Genomic DNA, 12,810 nt, shown 5'->3' on the forward strand with positions numbered 1-12,810 from the left:
TGCTCACCTCCTCCCCTTAACATGTTTCCCAGGTTAGCACTCTGGGAGCTGACCTTTTCTGTGACAACCAAGGCAAAAAAAGCATTGAGTACTTCATTAAGTCTATGTACTGTGCAAAACCATGCTACTTTAGATATGACAAACTCTATCCCCACATCCTCACTGTATCCAAGTATTTTATCAATATGTATATGAAATATACATATTTCAGCCAGACTTCACACTGAAACCACAGTTGAAGCTTGTTCTTTGCTCAAGCAGACAGGAGGCTTGACTATCTTTCTTAAATTAACCTTATAGCTAGAAATCAACCCAAGTTGAGAGTTTATTTTTAAAGAATTTAGCAATGTTCAATATCTCTCTTTCTTCTTCAGTGATTTTTCCCATCACTAATAACTATGGGCCAGACTGCAGTGCCCTTGCTAATGTTATATATTATCTTGCACAACAAGAAGTCCCATTGAAATCACACAATGTAGTGACTTGGTGTGACAATAGTCGTTCATGGAATAATGACCTGATTTTCAAAGGTATTTAGAACTGAATACCTTTGTAAATATCACCCTCAGGAAGTGTATTTTATGAATCCAAAATTTGTAAAATTTAAGTAAAGAAAAAGGGAACAACTGAGATGTGAAAGGGGTAGGAGAGAGGATGGGGGAATGTTTCCAGATAATTTAGCTTAATCATATTTATTTTATGTTTCATAGCACCAAATCTTCTACATAAAGAGTTGAATAAGTCAAAGTAAAGTTATAAATATGGGGCAAGGGTAGGTGGAGAATAAAAAGCACGGCTCCTATATAGGTCAATTTATCTTGTATGTAGAGCACACAGTCGCTAACTTACTAGTGATGCCTGCCTAGAGATCATTTCTGAGTTCTCTTGAGTACATGAAATGAGTTTTCCACTTCACACAAGTCAATATTTCTATTAAAGAACAAGATATTTTTCAGTAAAATTCACTGTGACTAATTACATAGGTTCAGTTAAAATACAAAGATGCCTAATACCAATGTCTTGGTATTAAGAAGAATAATGAGATAGTCCTTTGAATAAAAGAGGGAATATAAAACATGAATTTGGAAGTGTTAACTGAATTCATTGCCAGAAATAGATCCTTTGTGTGCAATGTTAGGGCTATTTCAAAAACAAATTGAGCACTTGATAAATAGTCCTTGATAAGTGTCTGTGAAAACGTCTGACAATAAATTGATTTAATCATTAAAAACATTATTGAAAACTAATTTATGAAGCATTAAGGGTGTCAAAGAGTCTAATAACATTGAATATTACAAAACTCAACTGGAGAAGCTTCATATCATGAATTAATTTTCAGTTAGACTATCAGTATTCACCTCTCCCCATCCCCCCAAAAAAGGACATCTTGATACATGGAATGTTGACTTATGAAAGTTGAAGGAAGAACCCTTTTGTAAGACAATGAGAAAAAATATGCAAATCAAAAAAACTGTCAATCATGTCTGACTAGACCAAAGAAACTGAATTGGCTGTTTATATTTTCATTTCTCTTTTTCCTGTATATTATAATTTGCCCAGTTTCTATCTATATTCATATAGTTTTATGGTCAAAGTTGCATTATATATATAATATATTTATATATATTTCAAACATGCATGTGTTTCACATTTTAAATTTGTGCTGACTATTTGCAGCATGACAGAATTAGGACTATTAAAATGAATTACCATAATACACAAAACACTGGAAAAAGAGAGAGATCCAAAAGTCATAGGAGCTAAATTTAAGCTGTAGCACAAAGTGCACCATACTCTTAATCCTATACCTGTATAGGCAAAAAGAAAAGGAGGACTTGTGGCACCTCAGAGACTAAAAAATTTATTTGAGCATAAGCTTTCGTGAGCTACAGCTCACTTCATCGGATGCATGCAGTGGAAAATACAGTGGGGAGATTTTACATACACAGAGAACATGAAACAATGAGTGTTACCATACACACTGTAACGAGAGTGATCAGGTAACGGACAGGTTTCACAGTAGCAGCTGTGTTAGTCTGTATCCGCAAAAAGAAAAGGAGTACTTGTGGAAGGTGCCACAAGTACTCCTTTTCTTTTTGCAGGTAAGCTGAGCTATTACCAGCAGGAGAGAGAAAAAAACCTTTTGTAGTGATAATCAAGGTGGGCCATTTCCAGCAGTTGACAAGAATGTGTGAGGAACAGTAGGGGGGAGAAAAATAAACATGGGGAAATAGTTTTGCTTTATGTAATGACACATCCACTGCCAGTCTTTATTCAAGCCTAAATTAATGGTGTCCAGTTTGAAAATTAATTCCAATTCAGCAATCTCTCGTTGGAGTCCATTTTTGAAGTTTTTTTGTTGTAATATTGCGACTTTTAGGTCAGTAATCGAGTGACCAGAGAGATTGAAGTGTTCTCTGACTGGTTTTTGAATGTTACAATTCTTGTCGTCTGATTTGTGCCTATTTATTCTTTTGCGTAGAGAGTGTCCGGTTTGGCCAATGTACATGGTAGAGGGGCATTGCTGGCACATGATGGCATATATTACATTAGTAGGTGTTCAGGTGAATGAGCCTCTGATAGTGTGGCTGATGTGATTAGGCCCTATGATGGTGTCCCTTGAACAGATATGTGGGCACAGCTGGCAACGAGCTTTGTTGCAAGGATAGGTTCCTGGGTTAGTGTTTTTGTTGTGTGGTGTGTGGTGTGTGGTTGCTGGTGAGTATTTGCTTCAGGTTGGGGGGCTGTCTGTAAGCAAGGACTGGCCTGTTTCCCAAGATCTGTGAGAGTGATGGGTTGTCCTTCAGGATAGGTTGTAGATCCTTGATGATGCGCTGGAGAGGTTTTAGTTGGGGGCTGAAGGTGACAGCTAAAATATTTTCAACAAAATATAATATACAGTTTGATTTTAAAGCCATATTTAGGCACCTACCTTATTTTCAAAAGTACTGAGCACATTTGCAAAAATCAGGATTGTTTCATGAATGATTCAGTTTACAGACAGGAAAAAGAGCCAAATTTACAATGAACATTTGAAAAAGGTAAAGCGACTAGTTAAGTTAGTTTATTTCAAAAGGCATTTAAGTCTGGTATTGTATATTATAAAGCCAGGTCCTGATCTGATGTAGAGCAGTATGGATCTATTGAAGTCAATGAAGCCATCTCAGTTTGCACCACCTGAGAATCTGGCCCAGTACATTTGAAAATAAGTAGGTGCCTAAATATGGCTTTAAAATCAAACTGTATATTATATTTTGTTGAAAATATTTTCGCCTATGGAACCTTTTTTTTTACTCTGTACATTTCATTTCTAGTGCACCACTGGAACAACATAAGTGTTACACAACATTGATTGGGTTGTTGAGAAGTACTGAATAAATGAAAGAGAGCAATTTGCTTTTAACTGCATCTCCAAGAATAATGATCCACTTGAATAATGCTTGAAAACAAACAGTCAGGATAAATAGAAAATAATTGTCATGTGTTTGGTGTGAAGTTATACGCAGAGCTTTTTTGACTGATGAACATTAAAAGGGAAGAAAACACGAGTATTTCTGTAAAATACTCCAGGCGCTGTCTGTTGAGTGCACACGGTAAGAAATACTAGCTAGCCGCTATTTTGAGCCAGTTTGGATCGTGCTGCTTTTGCTGTTTAAATCCTTTCTGCTCAAAATCTATTGGCAGAAATCTGTACATTTTCTAAATAAAACTAGCTTGGTTATAACCTAATGATATCATGAATGCTGTCCACTCATTTTCTCTCATAATATTAAAATCCCACCATTCAGCACTTGGATAACTACAATGCAACTAAATGTAAAGCTTTCTGGCCAAAAATTGCAAAACTATTGATTTTGGGTGCCGAGCCAGAGACTTCTGGAAAAAGAAAGTGCTGAGCAGCAACCCTCAGAAAAGTCCAGCTTTTTCAAGCTGAGTGCTCAAAATGCACTGAACCCAGAAATCACAAATCACTTCTGAAAGTCATACTTAGACCTGTAATGCATCATTTTCTGATGCAAAGTGCAATTCTTGTCTTAATTTTTATTTCCTCTGTTACTAGTCATTTAAAAAAAACAGGTATATTTGCTCCAAAGCTAATAGAAACAATAAGTTTCAATTAGATTGGTATTATGGGGCCAGATCCTCAGTTAGTGTAAATCAGTGTAAGTTCATTAAGTCAATGGATCTGTGTCTATTTACACCAGTTGACAATCTGGTCCTCTGTTTTCAAACTGCTTCCAGGCAGGCAAAACGCAAAACTCTTTGCCTTGAGATTTATGCCAAACAATGCCCCTTGAACAATATATTATTCGATGAACTGCATGGTTTGAATGTTAAGAAGGGCTGGTAAAAGGAATGTTGAAGATGCTATACATGAAAAATAAATGGCTAAGGGATACCAGCACAAATCCTGCTGTAGCCTGTTTGTCTAGATTGTAACTGGTTCTTGCTTTATGCTCTAAAAAGCACTGAGTACACTGTGGAGCACAAAAAAAAAAAAATTAACATCATAATAGCTTGAGTCAAATACACATGTGGTGGTGCAGAGTGAGGATGAGTGTGTTTGCAGCTCTGATAGACAAGGAACATATCCAGATATATATTCCTCTGACACACATTCAGATAAACTAGAGTCAGAATAAAAACACCTTCCAGTTTCAGAGCCAAATTTTGCCTATGGTGTAAGCAGTACCACTGCTTCTTTATCACAGAACGGGATTTGGTCACTACATTTTATTGCGAGTACAGTCAGGAAAGGAAGCTCTTTACACTCAGGCCTAAGTTGTGCCTAAGTCTTTCTGAAGTTCAACCATGTAGTAATGACAGCATAAAAGTTTGTCCTTTTAAAAAACAAACCATTGAACAGTAGAGGAAAGAGCCACTTTGAAAGAATCTATCTGCTGAAAGACAGATTCAGAGCAATTCATTTACAATGTGTAGGAAACTGCTGTCTACTGACTGCTGAAGATTTATAGGTGTACGAAGAAAAAAAATCCATTCTCATTCCTGCTGCTGAATGTAGACACAATGTAAAAGTCTTGTCAAATTTCTCTTTTCAGTCTCGTTTGTCGCAAGTGGAAAGGAAGAACAACAAGCTGGTGCCAAAGAAGGGGCAACAGAGCAGGAACAAAAGGCTGGAAGATTACAGTACTGATGAAAACTGCTGAGGCAGATGGACCACGAATGACTCCTTAAAAATGGGATTTCAAATCACCTGAGGTGTATGTACTACCTGCAGCTAGATGAGCAGGAGCCATATATTTACTTGGCCCTATTCCAAACTCCGTGTATATCACTCAGAGTTTACCAGCCTTGTAATACTCACTGGACCTGGAAGTAATCCTTATGGAGGTGGGGAGGAAAGAAGTAAAACCAACTTGTATCTGTGCAAGCTTTGAACAGCCTTAAGGCTGATGAGAACACTGTGCAAAACTCCTGGGTAAAAGCCTTCTTCACCAGTTTATTTTATAACTTGAGACTGGTGAGAAAGAATTGACGGGGTATTGGGAATACTAATTTCAGGATTAGATCAAGTCATATGAACACTACATATCTTTTAACAATAGATCTACATCCTAACACTGCAGGCTGAATATACTGCATGCAGAATTAAGACTACTGTGCATATTCTACCTGTGTTTTAAAGTACAAGATTAGGAAAAATGGTAACACTTTACTATACAAAACCAAATAGCTTCTGGTTTAGCTGTACCTTAATGTGCATTTCTACTGTGAAACTGATCAGGGGTTTCCAAATGTGCTCAATTTATAAGTGAAGAGACATTTGTTCTTCCAGCACTGCAATCTTAGCGCCAGATCCAAAACCCATTGCAGTCAATGGAAAGACATCCATCTGAGTTATGAGAGTCAAACTGTGTTCTTTGCTGAACTGGGTGAATTTTTTTGCATACTGCTTATGGAGTTGCATGTATAACTTTTATTTATGTTTATAGGAGCTTTGGACCTAATTTATCTCACAGAACAAAACTTTTGCCCCCTGTCTATATATGTCTAATTAAATGCAAATATAAGATATGCAGTGTGGTTGTAGCTATGTTGGTCCCAGGATAAAACAAACAAGGTGGCTGAGGTAATATCTTGTTTCGGACCAACTTCTGTTGATGAGAGAGATAAGCTTTCAATCTCTCACCACCAGAAGTTGGTCCAATAAAAGACATTACCTCACTTACAAATATAAGAAGCAATTTAGCAAATCTTTATTGTCTTCAGAAATGGATGGGCATTGTGGATGGGCATTGTGGGTCATCCAAACCCTTACAAATATACAATAACAAGAAGTGAAATAACTGTCTTCTTGGCAATCAGTCTCTCCACAGTTTAAGTTGTTACTAGCTTTCCATCAAAGCCCAAGTCTGAACTCACCTCCAAATTTGCCAAAAGGTATGTACTAATGCCCAATTCAGAAAAAAAACACTTAAGTATATGCTTAACTTTAAGCATATGAATAACCCCATCCATGTTCAGTAAGACACTTAAACATGCCTGCCTATAAGCTTAAGTTATTTGTTTGATGACATTTGCTTAAGTCCTCTGATTAATCAGAATGGATTTAAGAATATGCTTAAGTTTAGTATGTACTGAAGTAGTCTGCTGAATCAGGAACTATGTGATTTGATAAAACATCTTGCTTCCCACTTAATATAAATAATTTAATTCTTTGTTTAGAAACAGGGAGTACCTTTGGAGAAATATAGGCCTGACACCAAGGAATAGCCTGGGCCAACCCCTAACAAATTTGGTATGCTTTGGACTGACCTAACATTTCAGAGCTCAATTCTGTCAATGTCTAGAAAATTCCTGTTGTGCACATAACCAGGTTATCCCCACACAAATATTAAGCGCACCCACCCCAGTACACAAAGCAACCCTCCATGTACACTATTAAAAATTCCATATGCAACTATGTTCTCTACTTTTGTACCTCATCATTTACCCATGCTATTTTTTAGGAGCCTGAGCAACACTTCCACTTGGGTGGTGCACTTGCTCCCCTCCTAAAAATGTCTCAGGTTGCTAGGAGCCATAATTGAGCACTAAAGGTATAGTCCTGCTCCTACTAAAATCAATGGAATCTATGCCACTGATTCCAATGTCAGCAGGATTGTGCACTAAATAGTGAAATACAGCATCAGTGGTATAACGAGACCACCTGGCTTAGTTCAAGTAAAGGCACCCATATTTTTCAAATCAGTTACCCTCTATCAAGTCAGACAGCAAGGCCCAGACCACAAAGCTATTTAGGCTCCTAACTTCCATTGATTTCAAGTGCCTAATTTGAATTTATTGCAACAAAAAGAAGGGACATTCTTACACTTAAGTAGCTGATTCGTTCTCACTAGAGTGAGCAGCAGAGTTTGATGAGTATTTTTGAATACGTTATCATCTCCCTAATATAGCAATTTAAATAGGCAGAGCAAAGGAATTCAATATTCATTGCTTAAATAAGACAGAATTTTGAATAAGTAATCATACTGGATCTTGGGCAGTTTACTTAGCTTTATAGTAATATGATATCCTTAAGGAAGGATACCACTCAGCTGGAATATAAATTAGTTTTGTAAGCTGCAGTTTTCCCCAATGCAAATGATCATTGCTACATATTTTACTAGTTGTCCTTGTAAACTGAGGATAACTTATCTGCTGCAATGTTTAGCTCTCAAGGCTAATGAGATATTAATGTGTGTCACAAGTAAGGATTACCAAAAAGGTATGAGAGGGATCTGAATAAAGTTAGTGCTGCAAGTGTGGGCTCTGAGCTGATTCACAGTCCCATTTTCTTTTCATTTTGTGTACCTAAATGGAGATAATTAATTAGTAAAAAACATACAGGAATAACATGAAGGCATGAAAAGCTGCTACATAGCAAGGACACACTCTCATATCTAGTTTAGTCAATGTCACTCTCTAAGCACAGGTATTGAATAAGCAATTCTTAAGCCTGGCCAGATTTTATAAAATGTAAATAACCTTGAACAAATTCTCCTCCACGCTGGCACTTGGAAAGGATTCTACTGCAGCAAAAAACAAACAAACCAACCACAGATCCAAATATGCTTATTGACATCAGAGTTCCCCCATTACAGTGGACCGCCAGGTCTGCAATAGTTAAAGTTTAGACCGTTAATCTTTCAGTGACATCTTTAGAGTACTGAAACAACCACAAAATGTCATCATAGAGGGCTCTTTCATAAATTCAAAAAGTGAAAATTAAGGGGAAAATGCCAATTTTAAAAAAATAGCTGTAAATAGGGATCATTTGTTAATGATCTTCAAAAACAGGACTTATTAAGATGGGAGAAAGGATGGTCCCACTGGAAAAGCAAAGATGTTGCTACTAATCCTTGTAATTAATGCCAAGTCATTATAGTGATGGGTACACCAGAACTACTGAAAGGGAGATACCTCTCTTCGAAATAGGTTGCCTTTTTGAGCAATTTAGGTATAGTGCTACAGAATTGCAAAGCAGCTCGATGTTTCTAACCTAATGTCTGAAAACAAGTCAATTAAAACAGAGGTAGTATGAGACTGGAGTGTTGTATAGATATTGCTAAATATAAAGGGAAGGGTAAACACCTTTAAAATCCCTCCTGGCCAGAGGAAAAACCCCTTTCACCTGTAAAGAGTTAAGAGCTAGGATAATCTCGCTGGCACCTGACCAAAATGACCAATGAGGAGACAAGATACTTTCAAAGCTGGAACGGGGGGAGAAACAAAGGCTGTGTGTGTGTGTGTGAGTGTGTGAGTGAGTGTGAGAGTGTGTGAGAGAGAGAGAGAGAGAGAGAGAGAGGCATTTGCTGGGAACAGAAAGGAATGGAGTCTTAGAACTTAGTAAGTAATCTAGCTAGATATGCGTTAGATTCTGTTTGTTTAAGTGGCTGAGAAAATAAGCTGTGCTAAATGGAATGTATATTCCTGTTTTTGTGTCTTTTTGTAACTTACGGTTTTGCCTAGAGGGATTCTCTATGTTTTGAATCTGATTACCCTGTAAGGTATTTACCCTCCTGATTTTACAGAGGTGATTCTTTTACTTTTTCTTCAATTAAAATTTTTCTTTTAAGAACCTGATTGCTTTTTCCTTGTTCTTAAGATCCAAGGGTTTGGGTCTGTGTTCACCTATGCAAATTGGTGAGGATTTTTATCAAGCCTTCCCCAGGAAAGGGGGTGTAGGTTTGGGGCAGGATTTTAGGGGGAAAGACGTTTCCAAGCGGGCTCTTTCCTGGTTATATATCTGTTAGACGCTTGGTGGTGGCAGCAATAAAGTCCAAGGGAAAAGGAAAATAGTTTGTACCTTGGGGAAGTTTTAACCTAAGCTGGTAAAAATAAGCTTAGGAGGTTTTCATGCAGGTCCCCACATCTGTAACCTAGAGTTCAGAGTGGGGAAGGAACCTTGACAAAAACGAAGAAAGATTTAAAATAATAAGGAAACAATCTATTTTATTACCATTTCTTTGTTGATCAGTGTTAAACTTTTTGTTCTTTCATTGCATTTTCTGAAGCCTCCATTGTTTTTTTTCTTTACCTAAATTACATTTTTTATGACACTTTGGCTGTCTTTGTTACTCAACAGATATCTGGATAATTATAATCTGTCTAGTCCAATGTCTTCAACTTAAAGAGCTGGTCCTGGTACACTGCAATAGCTTCCCACGATCATTTTGTCCTTGATGTTTGTATCTTAAACCCAAAATATCTTCAATCACATTCCATTCCCAAATTATAACTCTGGCATTATGAATACTTTTGATAAAAAGTGTCACCTCTTTACTATTACTTCCTTTTCTACAGTTTCTATGTTGATTATTATATCCATATATGTTGATGATACAGTTATGAGAATCTACTAACTAAGCTGCCATTATTCAAGCAAAACCATAATTTTAATCTTGTAATGTATCTTCTTGCTCTTTGTGTTTGTTTCCTTCCTCACTGAAGTTGTGTTTAAACATTAAAATATTATTTTTTCCTCTTGTTCATCATCATCATCATCCTTTAGTTCAGAACAAATTCTGTTTTTGCTTCACTTTTCTCCTTAATTTAAAGACCAGTTAACAAGATCTGTCAGTTTTGCAAGAATGAGGTCAGTATCCCCCTTTTCTAAAACACAGCTAATGTAGTCCAAAGAAGTTTTCATCCAGTACTTTGGAAATTTGTTCTCCAAGTTTGCCACTTGCACTCAGCACTAGATCTTGAAAAGATGGCTTGTATTATTCCGATCTTAACTTCTCTTCTCAGGTCCCTGAATTATTTGTATGTATTTATTTACTATAATTTGATATCTAATTGTTCTGCAATCAAAGCATGCTCATATGAGAAGTTCCTTTGCTGATGTCATTTGTCTAATCTATCCCGGTACTTATAAAGCCACCATCTCCATAATATCTGAGTACCTAATGGCACCTCTTGTTCCCACAGGATCCTTAATCAAAGGGGTGGAAATCAGCATGTGTGAGGATTTCTGAATTACTTATTGCTTGCTATGTCATCCTATTCCATTACCAGGTATGTAAGCAATATGTAGCCTCAGCATTCTAAAGCTACTGGAGTCTACAAAGGGAAGAGGAACAGAGTTATCTTTTCACTCCATTCTAGCTTTAATTGAGTCTGCAGTCTATCAGAAGGGGAGCTGTTGGCCTGCCACACAAGTATAGGATTATTATAGTTGAAAGGTGCCAACATTTTGCAACATAAGGCCAGGATGGATTATGTTTACAAGAGGACCAAACCCTGGCATAGACTAGGCAATAAAAATATGCAGAAAATAAGCATTAAAGAGCCTGCCACCTTGCCATGTGGTAGTGCTGATGAACTGTGTGTCATTTCTATCATACGCTGTTTCAGTTTTACTTACATAGCAGTCTGATGTGCAATATAACAATAAAGACAATATCAGGTTCCCAATTCAGCTAATTGTATATAATATATTGTGGTCAGAGATGCACTTCCACACTCAATCCAGATGCTCCTGAACTTTGGAAAAGTCTGTCAATTTGAGACCATCTTTATTGTGGGTCAGACTGGAACACTAAATCCCAAACCCTTGATCTTTAAGGGAGTTTCAATTCAGAGCTGAACCCATATCCAATCTCTATGACAAGAGTCATTCAGGTAGGTAGCTTGAAAATTCTGTTTCAGTTCTCCCAAAATGGAATTGTTCTTTAAATCCTTCCCATGAAAATATTCTTATTTATGATGTTTTTACCCCAGCTTGGGATGATTTAGAAAATGACATTTTCCACAGGGATTTCCATTCTTCTGTCTCTAGTACAAAATAAAAACATTTCAGAGATACTGTAATCACCCACAAATCAAGCAATATAAACACAGGTTTAAGGATTAAGGAAATAATTTCATACATGTTAAGGTAAGAAATTAAAAGTTGAGGCACCCCAATGACCTTAACTCTTCCTTGCAGTGATGCCATGAAGAGAGAAAAAAATTGGGAAATAATCAAATGTGTCTTAAAAAATCACTGACAAATTTCATCTAATCTGGGACTACAAATACTCTAAAATACTTTAACTGTATCGGACGTCACTTCAGAATAGAATTAAGGTAGTTTGGGTGTGCATTTCTTACCTTAACAGGTTTGGATTTCTTTTAAGGATAACTTTAATTCTGAATTTTGTGGCTTGGTAATGTTTGGTTTTTGGATAATTACAGCTGTGACAGAAGTGGAGGTGCTCTTTAAGACTTTATGAATATTGTGTATGGACCTGGTTACTGGAATATTCACTATGATTATACTGGGTTAAATCAACTGGGATGCTGGGGAAATCAAACAGGTACAGAAACAATGGCTCAGGATAAACCACCACATGACAAACACTTGAGAGTTGTTACAGAACTATGGGACAGTGATTGGCTCTGGCAATTGTGGCTCAAAGTTCTGCAGAGCCTATCAAATTGGTTTGGACATGCAGGGCCAAGATCTTGGGGCCTGACAAACTCAATGGGACTCTGCCAGGATAAAAGAGACTCTTTCCAGAAAGAATGCAGTTGTTGGTAAGCTGTTCAGACTGACACAGGTACCTGTGTGGGAGTCTCAAGAAGTTAGGCCTGCCTAGGTTATCATCAGGGGATGGTAAGCCTATAGGTAAGATAGACATGTGTATAGACAAGTTTGTTGTGTTAAAATCTCTCTCTCTAAATGTTTATTTACTACAGTGAAAAACAATACTTTGCTTCTAAGAAGGCTGTCTGGTCACTCCACTCATCACAGGTCACAGATTCCTGAGGAGAAGATCATGTATCAAAGCCAATCAGACCTGCAGGGAGTAAGCATGATTGATCCAACAAAATCTGGTCTAAGAATGGGAGAATTATAGAATTCCACCCCAGGAGAGGTAAAGGTGAATTAAAAATATGATATAAAAACATTATACAAGAAAGCAAAAAAGAAAAGCATATGAGAATTAAATGACTTGCCCATGCTGACAGACATGCTTCAATATTCAGTGCTTCCTCTTGGCCTTATTGGAAGATTACTCCATTTACTGCACATGAAGTACAAACCTTGAATCCTGGAAAATTGCCAGTGCTGCCCACAGCTGAGGAAGATTTGTGTGCCCCCACCATCTTAAGGTAATAATGTTACAGCTATGATGTTCAGTATTTTCTCACTTTAATTTCCTTTTTAATGCTACTTCATTATATCAATTTGCTTCACAACGCTTTACTTGTAACATGGGTATGATTTCCTGTAATGGAGTGTTCACCCCCGCCTTCCCCCTCCCAGCCTGGAAAGGGTTAATGTGGCTGAGAAAGGGTGAAGTAACCTAATAGGCTGAG

General features: G+C 37.2%; 1 long non-coding RNA gene across 1 annotated transcript; it reads left to right on the forward strand.

Annotated features, from left to right (window-relative positions):
• The first annotated feature begins 10,466 nt into the window (after window positions 1–10,466).
• On the forward strand, window positions 10,467–12,577 carry LOC119565529. Its single transcript, XR_005224197.1, has 3 exons — window positions 10,467–10,521; window positions 12,242–12,365; window positions 12,478–12,577. It is a non-coding gene; the product is annotated as an uncharacterized LOC119565529 (long non-coding RNA).
• Window positions 12,578–12,810: the final 233 nt, after the last annotated feature.

This window comes from Chelonia mydas, chromosome 2 (genome assembly GCF_015237465.2).
Source record: "Chelonia mydas isolate rCheMyd1 chromosome 2, rCheMyd1.pri.v2, whole genome shotgun sequence".
Taxonomy (NCBI): domain Eukaryota; kingdom Metazoa; phylum Chordata; order Testudines; family Cheloniidae; genus Chelonia; species Chelonia mydas.